This window comes from Lissotriton helveticus, chromosome 11 (genome assembly GCF_964261635.1).
Source record: "Lissotriton helveticus chromosome 11, aLisHel1.1, whole genome shotgun sequence".
Classification (NCBI taxonomy): domain Eukaryota; kingdom Metazoa; phylum Chordata; class Amphibia; order Caudata; family Salamandridae; genus Lissotriton; species Lissotriton helveticus.
This window is the reverse complement of record NC_136072.1, coordinates 929,055,838-929,068,839: the sequence shown is the minus strand read 5'-3', so window position 1 is coordinate 929,068,839 and position 13,002 is coordinate 929,055,838. Positions and strand designations below refer to the sequence as shown.

At 48.1% G+C, this 13,002-nt stretch overlaps 1 protein-coding gene across 1 annotated transcript in view; it reads left to right on the top strand.

Annotated features, from left to right (window-relative positions):
* The window catches only part of SF3A1 (splicing factor 3a subunit 1), a 145,606-nt gene that overhangs the window by 11,633 nt on the left and 120,971 nt on the right, over nt 1-13,002 (top strand). The gene's annotated exons all lie outside the window — the stretch shown is intronic.

Below are 13,002 nucleotides of genomic sequence, written 5' to 3'. Positions count from 1 at the left end.
GACTCCATACCCGGCCCATACTACAACTCAAAGACCCCGGAGAAACTTGTCTTCGCCGATACGGAATACACGCACCGGCTCCAGATTCAGCTGTCTCCTACGGGATGCTAGATCTGAGGGAGAGGAGGACAACGGTGGGCGCTCCTCTGGCGATGAAGGGGCTAAAACACCGTCACTACATCCGCTGGTGGTGGCGATCAATGAGCTGGAGAACGAAGCGAGCAGAGGGGCCGCTGCATCTTCGGGCGATTTGCAAGACTCACATTCGTGAAGTGGGAACTTCTGAGACATGGCTGATACCGGCTGGAGACCGGACTACACGCAAGTTGGCATACCCCTCCCTGCATTTCCTTCCTTCTTTCTCTTCTATCACTTTGACTCTAGAGGGTCGGACACTGTCCGGTGGTTTGAGGGATTGATTGAGGAGGGAATTCGGATCTCCAAGTTTTCTGTGAGGTTGGGGTTATAAAGGGGGGGGGGGGTGTTTCTTGAGGGTGAGCGACAGACCCTTCTCACCGGGCACGTCCCTTTGGTGCCCACTGGCCGGAAGGGGACTGACGGGGGGAGGTGGTGGGGTGGGGGGTTGGAGGACAGGGGGGAGTTGCATCCAGTTTTGGGTTGTTGGATGGAGCGGAATACTGATTGATGATGTCGTTGGGGGGGGGGGGGGGAGTTTGAGGGGGGAATTGTATGCATGTCATTTTACTTCGAGGGTACCGACACAACGGGCTCGTACCATAGCACCTCCGGGACACTGCCCACACTTTGACGAGATGGGATGATGATGGCACCGTTAGTAGATGACACACCCAGTGGGAGGTTGAGGATTTTGACGTGGAACGTAAATGGCCTGGGCAACAAAATAAAGAGGGGACGGGTAAATAATTACATTAAAAGACTGAAAGTAGATGCGGTCCTCTTACAAGAAACACACCTACAGGGCACCTGTTGTAACTTCCTCGTTAGAGGGCAGTATCGGATGTTAGCACATGCAGGCTTTACCTCGGGCTCGAGGGGGGTGGCAATCCTCTTTCGGAAACAGCCTCCGTTCCACATTACACAGACATGGGTGGATCCTCAGGGGTCGTTCGTAGGGGTGAGGGGGCGCTGGAGATATACTAATTGCAACGTCCGACACGATCCAAATAGTAGGGGGGGGGACTTCAATGATGTAATGGACCCCACAAGGGATAGAACGGGAGGGGGGGCTAGGGCATCGACAACCACACTACTAGCGAAGACTATGGTAGCATTGGGCTTCACGAATGTGTGGAGATGGCGACACCCCGAGAGGGCGGAGTTTTCTTTCTTCTCAGGGGCACACAGGGTTTACTCCCGGCTAGATTACATCTTTATGGCCCGGGGGACTTTACATGCCACGGACACTATAGATTACCAAGCAAGGGGTATTTCGGACCACTCCCCCCTCATGGCTGTTATTGGGGTAGGGACGAGGAAGTCGAGGTCTGACGCATGGAGACTGGCGGCCTGGGATCTCCAAAATGCGGACGTAGTCCGTGGCCTTCGGGCAGACGTGAAGGTGTACCTGGCGGAGAATGTGGGATTTGTGGAATCCCGAGTGATACTGTGGGAAGCGCTCAAGGCGGTCCTTCGAGACAGGGCCCAAAATAGAGTAGCGGGCGAAAGGAGGAAGGCAGAGGAAGAGGTGACTGTGCTGGAGGGGCGGGTCCGGGAGCTGGACTGCCGGTATCGCTCCGGGGGTGACTCGAAGGTCCTCAGGCAACTGTTGGATACGCAACGTCAGTACAAGCATCTTGTGACAGGTGAGGCGAAGGCACAGGCTCTGGCGACGCTCCACCGCCTTTATGATGTCGGAGACAAGTCCGGCAGGATACTGGCCTGGCTCAGTAGGAAGGAACGGGATGCACGGTGGGTGGATCAGGTGCGTGATGAGCGGGGTAACTGGGCACAGACGGACGAAAAGATAGCGGAGGCATTTGCAGCCTACTACCGCGCCTTCTATGAGGCCAGGCCGTTGGGGACGGTGGAGGACGCACTACATTAAATGGCTTCCATTGACCTCCCAAAATTAGAGGAGGCGGACCTCACAGATCTGGAGGCGAACTTCACTGTAGAGGAGGTCCGAAAGGCACAGTCCAGGCTCCGGGTGGGGAAATCGCCAGGTCCCAATGGCTTCCCAGCCGAATTTTTTAAGAAAACGGCAGACCTGCTGGCTAAACACATGCTGGGCCTGTTCGACGACGCCCTGGAGGAGGGTGCGCTGCCAGTGGACCTCCGCCAAGCCACAATTGTGCCTATCTATAAAGAAGGCAAACCCCCCGGGGATTGTGCGTCCTACAGGCCCATCTCCTTACTGAATGTGGAAGTCAAACTCTTGGCGACGATCTTGGCACTGCGCCTACGGGGGGTGTCATATCGGGCCTAGTGCAACTGGATCAGACAGGCTTCCTGCCGGACAGGGCCACCAGATATAACCTTAGGAGGACACATAATTGGTTGATGGAGGTCTGTGGTCGCGAGGACCCCCACCTTTTCTTATCCCTTGATGCCGAAAAGGCATTTGATGCTGTCCACTGGCCATTCTTGGAGGGGGTCCTGATTAAGTTTGGGTTTGGTCCGAAATTTAGGAAATGGGTGAACCTGCTCTACACGGACCCCAGAGCGCGAGTCAGGGTGAAAGGAGTACTGTCTACAGACTTTCCGGTACAAAGAGGCACTAGACAGGGGTGCCCATTATCCCCTCTGCTGTTCGCGCTAACTATAGAGGTCCTTGCGTGTACAATTCGACAGAATGTAGACATTGCGGGGTTTAGCATAGGTGGGGGAGGCGCCGCACAAGAAAAAATATCCTTGTACGCGGACGATATACTCCTTTACGTTACACGCCCGAATATCACAATTCCAGCGCTGTTTGGGGAGCTGGCTAGATACGGGGCCCGGGCAGGGTACCAGATAAACTGGCATAAGTCGGTCCTCTATGACCCTGGAGTCAGGGAGAGTTGACCTGCCCTGCTGGAAAAGCTCCTGACGACAAGGGAGGGCTTTAAGTACCTGGGGGTGTTCATGACCACAGACGGCTCCCTCTCATACGCCAGAAATATCCAGAGAGTGGTGAACGGCTTTTCGGAGGACGCTGCACGCTGGAGACTCCTCCCGTTGACGCTCCTGGGCCGATCGGCCATGTTTAAAATGATTACTCTACCGAAATTCCTATATGCCTTCCAAAATTAATATTTCCCCCTCAGGAGACAGGTTTTCAGCGACATACACGCAGAACTGCGTACGTTCCTATGGTTGGGGAAACAGCCCCGAATTGCGATGACCACCTTGCAGAGACACCAGTATGACGGAGGTATATCTTTACCCAACCTAGAAGCCTACTACTGGGCAGAACACCTCACACCAATAAACTGCTGGATACATGCTCCTGCACAACACCCTACATACGCCTTGGAAAGACACACGATGAGCACACGTACATTTATGCACTTTCTGTATGACGGCAAGGGTAGGGGCAGGCTGCTTCCAGCCACAAAAATTACCTTAGGGGCGTGGGCCACTGCCACGAGGGTCACAGGATGGCTGGGCAGGCCTACTCGTCAGACACCTCTCTGGAAATGTACCTGGCTCAGGGAACTTCACAAACTAAAGGGCTTTGGGGCCTGGGACGCCATAGGGATTACTACCCTGGGCGATGTGATAAAGAGGGGAGGATTGCAAACGTTTGCGGAGCTGAGAAGGGAATATGGTCTTGGGCCCACACAAGCCTTCAGGTACACGCAATTAAGGCACGCTTCGAGGGCAGAGGCGGTTGTGGCATCCCCGCTTCCGGAGTACGCGCCGCTGGAGGGTCGCCTCCTACAGGAACAGATCCCACGAAAGGCGGTCTCCCTCACATACAAGACACTCATAAATAACATACCTAACGGGCTAGTAAAACTGCGACAAATTTGGGAAAGCGAGGTGGGTGAAATGGACGAGGTGGACTGGGGAACTGTTTTAATGCACCAACGTGAAGTAGCAATTAAATCCCGCCTGCGGCTGATACAGCTCAAGGTGCTCCACAGGACCTATTTTGACCGGGCAAGACTACATAAAATGGGGAGGGCACCAGATCCATGTTGTCTACGTTGTGGGTTTGAAAGAGGGGATTTCTTCCACACCATTTGGGCGTGCCCAACCATTCAGACTTATTGGACCGCAGTGCTCCAAGAACTGGGAGCGGTGCTGGAGACCACACTTCAGCTGGATCCCAAATTAGTCCTATTGGGAATGCCAAACGACGTTGATGTAAGCCACCCACAGTTAATCTTCCTGCTGCTGGCCTTAGTGGTGGCCAAGAGGGATGTGGCCAGGAAGTGGGGAGCCCCAGAATGCCCAAGACTGACAGAATGGCGCGATGGCCTAGACCTGTATATGGCTGTGGAGAGGGTCACCTACAAGGCACGGGGGTGTCCAAAGAAGTTTGGGAGAGTGTGGGGGAAATGGCGCCAATATCATGGGCTGGATGGAGGCCTCTGAAAAGTTGCTGGGATGGGGGTTGGGGGATCATGTAGGACGCGGACTGGTGGGTGCTGTCCTATATGCTTTTGCCAGAGACATTGATATGGACTTCATGTTACTAAGACTTTCCTTGATGTGTAGAGGATTGGGGCTCGGGGGGGATGTGGGGGGTCTCGGGGTTTGGATCTTCGGAGAAATATTGACATGCCTGTTTTGTTGTTCTGCACTGAAAATGCTAATAAAAATATTCACAAAAAAAAAACATGACATTTGCTGCCCCTGAATCCCAGATCGTGGACAGTGTGATGTGGTTACACTGATGGGATGGATGCACTTTCATCCATTCAGGACTTAATAAACTGACTACTTCTCCCATAAATGAAACACAATGTATATCCTGAGCTAACATCAATAAATAAATATAGATAAGCAATTGACAAGTCGTGTATCTCTTCTCTTCTTCTTTTTATTTTTATTTGCAGTGATCCTTCTTAAAAAACTCTAGCCGTGCCAACACGTGTTTCGTCCTTGGTGGTATTGGACCACAGACTTCTTCAGGGCTAAGCTAAATTCCAGATATCTCTCTTGTTACCCATGAAATTCCGTGCTTGACTGTATATTTTCAATAACTCAAGTGTGTGTTTCCCAGCTCCGTAACACCGCAAATTTAAATAAGAGTCCAAACTCCGAGTGTGAGGAGCGATCATATGTTTTACCAATAGACGGAGTATTGTCTCGTGCGGGAATGGAGAACTGGCGTCTAGCTAGACGTTTAGCTTAGCCCTGAAGAAGTCTGTGGTCCAATACCACCAAGGACGAAACCCGTGTTGGCACGGCTAGAATTTTTTAAGAAGGATCTCTGCAAATAAAAACAAAAATAAAAAGAAGAAGAGATACACGACTTGTCAATTGCTTATCTATATTTATTTATTGATGTTAGCTCAGGATATACATTGTGTTTCATGTTTGTAAGGTACTGATTTGATCATGCCTGTTTGGTTGTAGATGGGTGGCCTAGACCTTATCCTTTGAGCTTTCTGTACTCATCATATTACTATTATCACAATAACCCAGCGCAATTATCACCCAGCCATCCTTGCTTGCCCTCGTTACTTCTCCCATAAACACTACGTGCAGTGTCATAATGAACCGCCCATCTGGGCGCACAATATAGGTGAAATCGGGATGAAGGTAACCGTCATGCACTTTACTGACCGCCCCTGAGGAAGAAGATTTCGAAACGCGTTGGGCTGACGAGGTGCTTTTAAATTCAGACTAACTGCTGCCCATACCTTTGAACGCTGTGGGGAAGGCGCAGACAGGGTTTAGTGTATTGGGGCTGGGTGGGTGCACTCTGAGTGTGCAAGAAAGTCTGCACTGGGGGCACATTTGGTGTCCCTGTGCAAAGTCAAGCTCAAACCAGTTCTGGGAGCCATTGGCTCCTGCTCGGGCGCGAAACTGGACAAAAGACATGGGTGTAGTCACCCCTCTTTCCTGCCCCTCCCTTAGGAGGGTCCACATAATCTTTCCAACCCCTTCCCATGGGTATAAAGTGGGTTACCCGACTACAGGACTTTAGATTTTACCTGGACCTGATTCGGCTAAGAAGAAACCAAGTACTTCGACTGCCTGCATGACGCTGGACGACTGAAGAATCTCCCTTGGAGTAAAGGAGTTACTCCCCTGCAAAAGCAGGCAACTAAACGCATCTGACCAGTTTGCTTCTCCCGAGCTCCTGAGGACTCTGAAGATTTCAGCAACACAGGACGTTGGTTCCCGAAGGTCCCTGAGGTCGATCTGCCCTCTCAGCAATTCTGAGACCAGTATCCCTAATAGTAACCGTGCAACCCGAATCCATGTGCACCGCGTTCAGTTGCATATGCCCAAGCTTGTGCATTGGACTCTGTGTAGTCCTGACCCAGAGCAGTATTTGCACCGAGGATTTATGGCCTCCCTTTGCAAACTTGCTTGAGGTCTCCTCGTGATCCCTGGTCTGTTGGTCTGTGGGTCCTGGCGAGGGTCACCTTATTTGTTCTTGGGCTTACCTGGTTGCTTCAGATGAGCCCTGACTTTCCAAATGCTTGGAGAGTCCCCCGGACCTTGCTGGTCCACACCGTAACCTGTTTCCTCTGACCTCGTGGGTTGCATTTGCCAAGGCTTGTTGGTGCTCCCGCTGGATATCGCCCCCTCAGCTCTCGACATCCTTCGTGTGACAGCTCACCTCCGGATCCTGGTCGTCCTCAATGTTTCCTGGTCCCCATGGCTGCAGAGTCAAGCAACCCTTCTTCACTCCTGAAGCACCGACACGGTGGACATTCGACTACTGAGCCCCTGGTCACCTGAAGTGACCCAGACGCTGTCCCCTCTGCTTTCAGGTTCCTCTCACCTCGAATCCAGGCTTAGATTCCACCAGACACTCTTCGCCCTCCTGGCAGCAGTACTTCTTTGCAGCTCTCCATTGAAAACAACGAAGGTTTCCGACACCACTTGACCCCTATGCACCAGGCTCTTCTGGGATAGGTAACAGGGGTACTTCGGTACTCACTGGTGCATTGACTTTAGAACCTCCTTTGTTCCAAAGGGTTTGCTTGAGGTCCTCTTGGAAGTGTCCTTAAGTTGTAAATTTGCAAGCGTGACTTTCCCATAGAGTTGTACGGAGCACTGTCCGTGTTTCTTCACTCCACCCCTCCTCCGTGGGCTCCCTGTGTCACCCTTCTGGGTTGTTCTTTGGGGTCCCAGCAATTCTACGTGCTCTAGGCACTGTGTCTAGTCAAGTCGTTGTTGTTATACCATTTTTTTTAGTATATGGTTCGGCCTCCCACAGGAGCCCGCTGTGTATTTTGCCATTTACAAATGTTCTATTGATTCATTATTGCGTACTTTGTGCCCTAGTCTCACATAGAGACTAGTCTAGAGTGTTATATTAATAAATACATATTTTTATATTAACACTGTGTGGTTTTCCTTTCATTTAGTCATTTAGGAGGTGATATTGTGGTAAAACAAGCTGCTTTACATTCCTTCAAAATTAAGCCTGAAGGCTGTTCTCCATAGCTACCTCTAGGATAGCCTTCAATAAAGTTATCTTTGACCCCGTGCATCATAAGGGTCATGTGGACTGGTACAGGTGTGCCCATTTTAATTAGTGGACAGCATATACCAGGCCACCTTCTCACATTGGTGGTATAATCAAGCTTGCGATTGTTTTACTAGATAAATCTCATTGAATGATTAACTGAAAACCACTATGTTTTAGGTACATATAATACATCAAGATTAGAATAAAGTAAGTTCTACTGACCTTGGTTAAGCCAAGAGTCTAGCACACCCTTTCTCCAACTTAAGAGAGTTTAGTCTCCATTAGGTTAGGTAGGTGCCTGCACCACATAACACTTGTATGTCTTTCAGAGGAGAAGCCAGTGGCTCTCTGCCAACTAGATAAAACGGCATCTCGTTTCCAGAATTGAGAGCCACGTGTGCATCTTGGAAGTTGAGGACAGGGAGAACAGCAACCACCCAACGCCTCATTGAGATTTTGCTCTTAGATGACCATAGAAAGACCCCAGGGTCTGATGAGGTAGATAGAGCGTGTGGGGCAGGGAATGAGGAAAGGCCAGAAAGTGACATTTGTTTTGATCTGGACTGAAATCCACACCAGGAGAATCAAAATGGTTCTAATCTGGGCAACATAGATCTTCCTTTAGGTGGTGGAGAAGGCCTCAGTGGCCCTCTCTTTACCCCACCAGGAAGAGTACAGAGTTTACCGAGGAGATCCAGAACTCACTCTGTGGAGTCTAATCACTCAGGAACTTCTGTAGGGACTTCCATATCAAGCAAGAGGGAATCCTCTTATGATACAGTGCCAATTTCTCGAACTTGAGAGAGTCAAGCTCAGGCACAAGAAAGAGCAATTGGCCATAGACAGGGAATCCCTAGAGCTCCAAAGAGCAACAGAAAGATTGGGACTTGAGTCCCATGTTTGCAGCAACTGTGCCCCTAGGGTTAGAGAATAAACTCATGAACATAGGAACCTGAACAAGATAGCCCTTCCTTAATACATTTGTGCCATCTAAACTATGGTTACACCTTTCAACTTAATCTGTCGCCCTGCCACCAATCTAGAATTGTAGCCCATTCCAATGAAACACTTTAGCTAAGTAAGTGAAAAAGAAGACAAGCTCTACTTAGCAGCAGTTCTAATGATGTAAATCCTGTCACAGTCTAAGGCTTCCATGGTGCAAATCACTTTATAACGTTGACACAGAATGGTCTACCACAAAGAGGTCAAGTGAGCTAAAAATATAAGATCTTCACCTCTTTAAGAAGGTGAAGAACCCAGATGCTGCAAAATGCACATTATTCAGGACTCTGGCCCTCAACAATCTGTAGCTAATGTGACCAGCACAGAGCCATTCCATATCCATTTCTTCCACTACTTCATCCATCTTTTGCTACCTTCAGACTCCTAGCAAAGGTGGTGGCAGTAGTGGCAAGGCTGCAGCAAATCAAACCATCTAATTTTACAGTGAAACCATGCTCCGCATGGGTCTAATCTCGTATCTGATATCATAGACAAGTCTTTCTTATTGGCTCAGGCCATGGCCCACTGACAATCCCAAACCTCTTGTATCTCTTATAGAAAACAAAAGCCAATGCCTAGGCTCTACCAAACTATGAACTGATCTCTGAACTTTCATACCGCCGCACGGTTCTGGAAAGAAAGGTAACCACCCAGTTGTAAGGATATGTGGAACACACTATTATCCTGCATGACCATCACTGTGAGACTTACTTTACTTGGCTGTTAGCCTACTGTTGAAACTCTCAAGGCGGGCCCCATTTGACCTAGCTCTTGGCAAGCTGCACTGGTTGCCGCTAGAAAAAGAATCTCATTTAAAGCCATGTGCCTATGCGGCAAAATCTTCAATGACAAAGGCCCTCGATGTCTCTGTACTCTCATCAGCCTAGTCGTAGACTTGGATCTACCGGCTCGGTGCTCGTTGGGATTCCTATCATAAAGAGAATATGGGTGGTGCTCAATTGGTTTTCGAGCTTTCAAGATGTGGAACACTGCGTTTTGATTGGAGTCTATTCAGAAACAACCTTTCAGAAGAGACTCGAAACAGTTGTTTAGGCAGACTTGGAGCTTTTTAGTTAAAGTCTGGTCTGTCCATTTTAGATTTTTCTGTTTTTGTTCTTCTCTTCTTTTCGGGTTATGTGAAGGGCAATCCTAGTGCGGGGACGCTACAGTTGGAGTAACCAGGCGCTTTATAAAAATGTATTATTATTGTCACTTGGGTTTCACACTATAGAGGGACACAGAACTCATCCTGGCAGACATCAGAGCGCAAGGGGGGAGGGAGCACACTTCTTCTCATCCCAGCATTCTGGTAAACGCAGTATGTTTACTTAAAAGTTGCTGTAGTTGTTCACCAAAGCTGGTGGAAATTCTGGTATCTCTAGACATGTGTTTGAGTTTAGCCCTTCGTCAGGAGAGATCAGAAGTAGAAGAGAGCAGAGAAAAGTCATCAGGGGTTGCTGAAATGATGCTGAAATCTTCACAGTACCACTCCATAGGCACAAGATGCATCCCAGGTGAGCTTGTCAATTGAGTTGGGAAGCATTTCAATACAGGACCAGTTCTGTGTTAAATGCTTTTAATGTGCAAAATGTCTGTCTAGCAATAGAAAAAAGATTGATGGATGGTTAGATGACTTACAAATGCAAGACCAATTCAGGCTCCAGCCACCAGGTCTGTATTCCATGCCTAATTTCCAGGATAACCAATGGTGAATTCATTGATCCCATTTAAATTAATTCATTTACATAGCTGATGTAGATATACAAATCAGGCATGAATTTGGTCTATCTTGGACAAACAGCTGGACAGCTTTAAAATAGACGTTTTAAGAGAGCAAGCACTTCTATTTGGTTCAAACTCCTATCTCTTCATTGTTGCATATTTTTAATGAGTTTGTATTGATATTCTTCAGCATACATTTACAAAAAAAGTACATGCCGTGGGGAATTGGGGGGGCGGGCTACTGTACAAACATGCATAGGAAGATCTGAAATAATGGTACTCTTTCATTACAAAACCTTTTGCTTTTTACCAGGAAATATATTTTCTGCATTTTTATCTTGGGTGGAGGGAAAGTGATTTTGTGTTTTGAACACTTCTCAGTAACTTCTCTTCCTTATATTTTTCTGACAAAATCCCGGTCAGGTTTCATGTTTTTCCTTTTCTAAATCCTGAGTAAATGTCCACTCCATAACTTGGTGTTTAGGTCTCACCTATGCAGCGTGCAAGCACTGCATAGGAGGGCCTTTAGCAGTCGTCCTGCTCATTTTCAAGCACCCACTTGTGCTTGTTCCGGCATTCACCTTGTGGGAGCGGGCAGCGGCGCGCCACGCCACAAGCACGAGTGCAGTGCTTGAAAATTAGCAGACTGCTCTCTCAAGCGCGCGCGCACCACTCGCGGGCTCACCAACTGCTCCCCTTTTCTCACGCACGCACTACTCTTATTGGGGAAAACAACAAAAACAAGAAATGTTAAGTGGTCGTCCCATCGATGGAATATACCACATTTGCTTTTGCAGATGTCATCCAAAACATGGTGTTTCTAGCGTGTCAAAAGTTACTAAGAATGTGGCTTGGTGTTGCTGCGTTGTGGATAACCTTTGTAAAGCTAGACGGATCACCTTTCAGCTGCTTATTGTATTTAGCTGTTAATGAGGTAGACAGAGTTAACGGGCACAGAGGACACAGTAATAACGTAATACTATAAAAAAAAGTGCCTCATAATTTGGCATTTCTTGTCATGTAATTTACCTAACCCTGCTGCTTAAATGGGTCTTCCTTTGCCGCATAATTCCACTGGCCTGGATCTTATCCACACGGGTCTGCAAAAGTAGAGGTGTGCGCAACAGGGGTTGCCTCCTCCAGGCATTCTCTGTGTGGCTCTTTTCATGTCGTAGGGCTGCTCCTGGGACACCACCGGAGCCAGAACACATCTTAACGCCGCTCTGTGCTCCCGGCGGCTTTGGTCAAAAGAATGTCCGGTGTCAACATTGGCACTCTTTTTTCTCGTGGACAGACTCCACCAACTACCAATGAAAACTCGAGTTACAGTCTTTGGAACTACTGTTAACATGGTGTTCTTTTGTTGACACACTGACTTAATTTTTTATTAATGCAAGTGTAAGGTCTGGCTTTCACCCAGGTGTGAAGACGTTCTGTGAAACACGGCACTAGCTACAGGCTACAATCAGGGGTGGGGTTTCTTTTATGTAAAGTAGTCCGTACTGTGGTGAGGGTGTATAGTTTCCGCGTGTGCCCTTTTTTCAGTGTCGTGTGTCTGTAAGTTTGACATGTATGCCAAGTGGTCATAGCTATTCGGTAGGGGGCTTGCAAGGGTGCTGATTGTGTTGAAGTGTGACACCACGGTTTCCCTCCTCATAATGTAAAGCAACCATTGCCCCCTAGGAATTAGCTGGCATAGCATAAAAGCCAAACCGTCTGTTTCTGCTTTTCAGCGGAGCTAGACCCTACAGCTTTAACAGTCATCTGATCACTGTGAATTATACATGTGAGCGGCTAAACTCCAGATACTTGAGCAAGAAGAGAATGTTATTTTCCGTGAGGGCCTTGTTAGGCCAAATGTCATATAGTGTCACTTAAGCTGATGTCACCGGTATGCTAATTAGTTGTTTTGAAACCTAAAAACTCCTACATCTATTTTAGTCACAGCATGTTGTCCAGTATGGCGTTGGTGAGTGCCGCACACTCTGATGGGGAGACTTCCACTTTAAATTCCTCCTGGTCAAACGCTTTACTCTTAGTCATCAGCAGAAGGATCATGAAATTCTTCATTTTTTTTTATTTATTTTTTAATGTGCCCATGCTTGAGGCATGAAGTGGCAATTATTGATCATAACCTTACTCAGTAACAGCCCATGGTGTCTAGTAGTTACCATTACTTTAGCACTTCACGGGTGACTTTTTTTTTTTTTTCCTTCTCAAAATGTGTTTTTACGGACACCAGGGGCCCTAGTGGGACTGCCCCTGCAGCGTGTACTGCACTAGTTCAGCACAGGACACAACAACTTCTAAACCTTGGTTGTGCTCCATAAGAAGGGTAACAAGACATTATTTTTCCCTTCTCTGTGTCTCTAGACACATTTGTTCTGCTAAACAATGTGTTTTGGCTGGTGTTCCAAGGAGCGTTTATGTAAGCCCCTTAGCAGTGAGATGCTGGTATTTGCATCTGAAAGACTTTCTTTGCCCCGTCACCCAGTGGGCTGTTTAACCCGTAAATGCCTACAAGAAAATAAGCATTGGCATAGCCAATCGCCTTTGGAACCTTCTACGTTTTTAGCCATGCAACAGTTGATGTTTTTGCACCAAGGATATTGTGCTGCTTAACTAAACACTTATAAAGCCTCAAAGGCAAGACGTATTGGCTGTGCCAATGCTTGTTAATCTGGGCAATATCCTTCTTAGGTAATTTAAAGTGC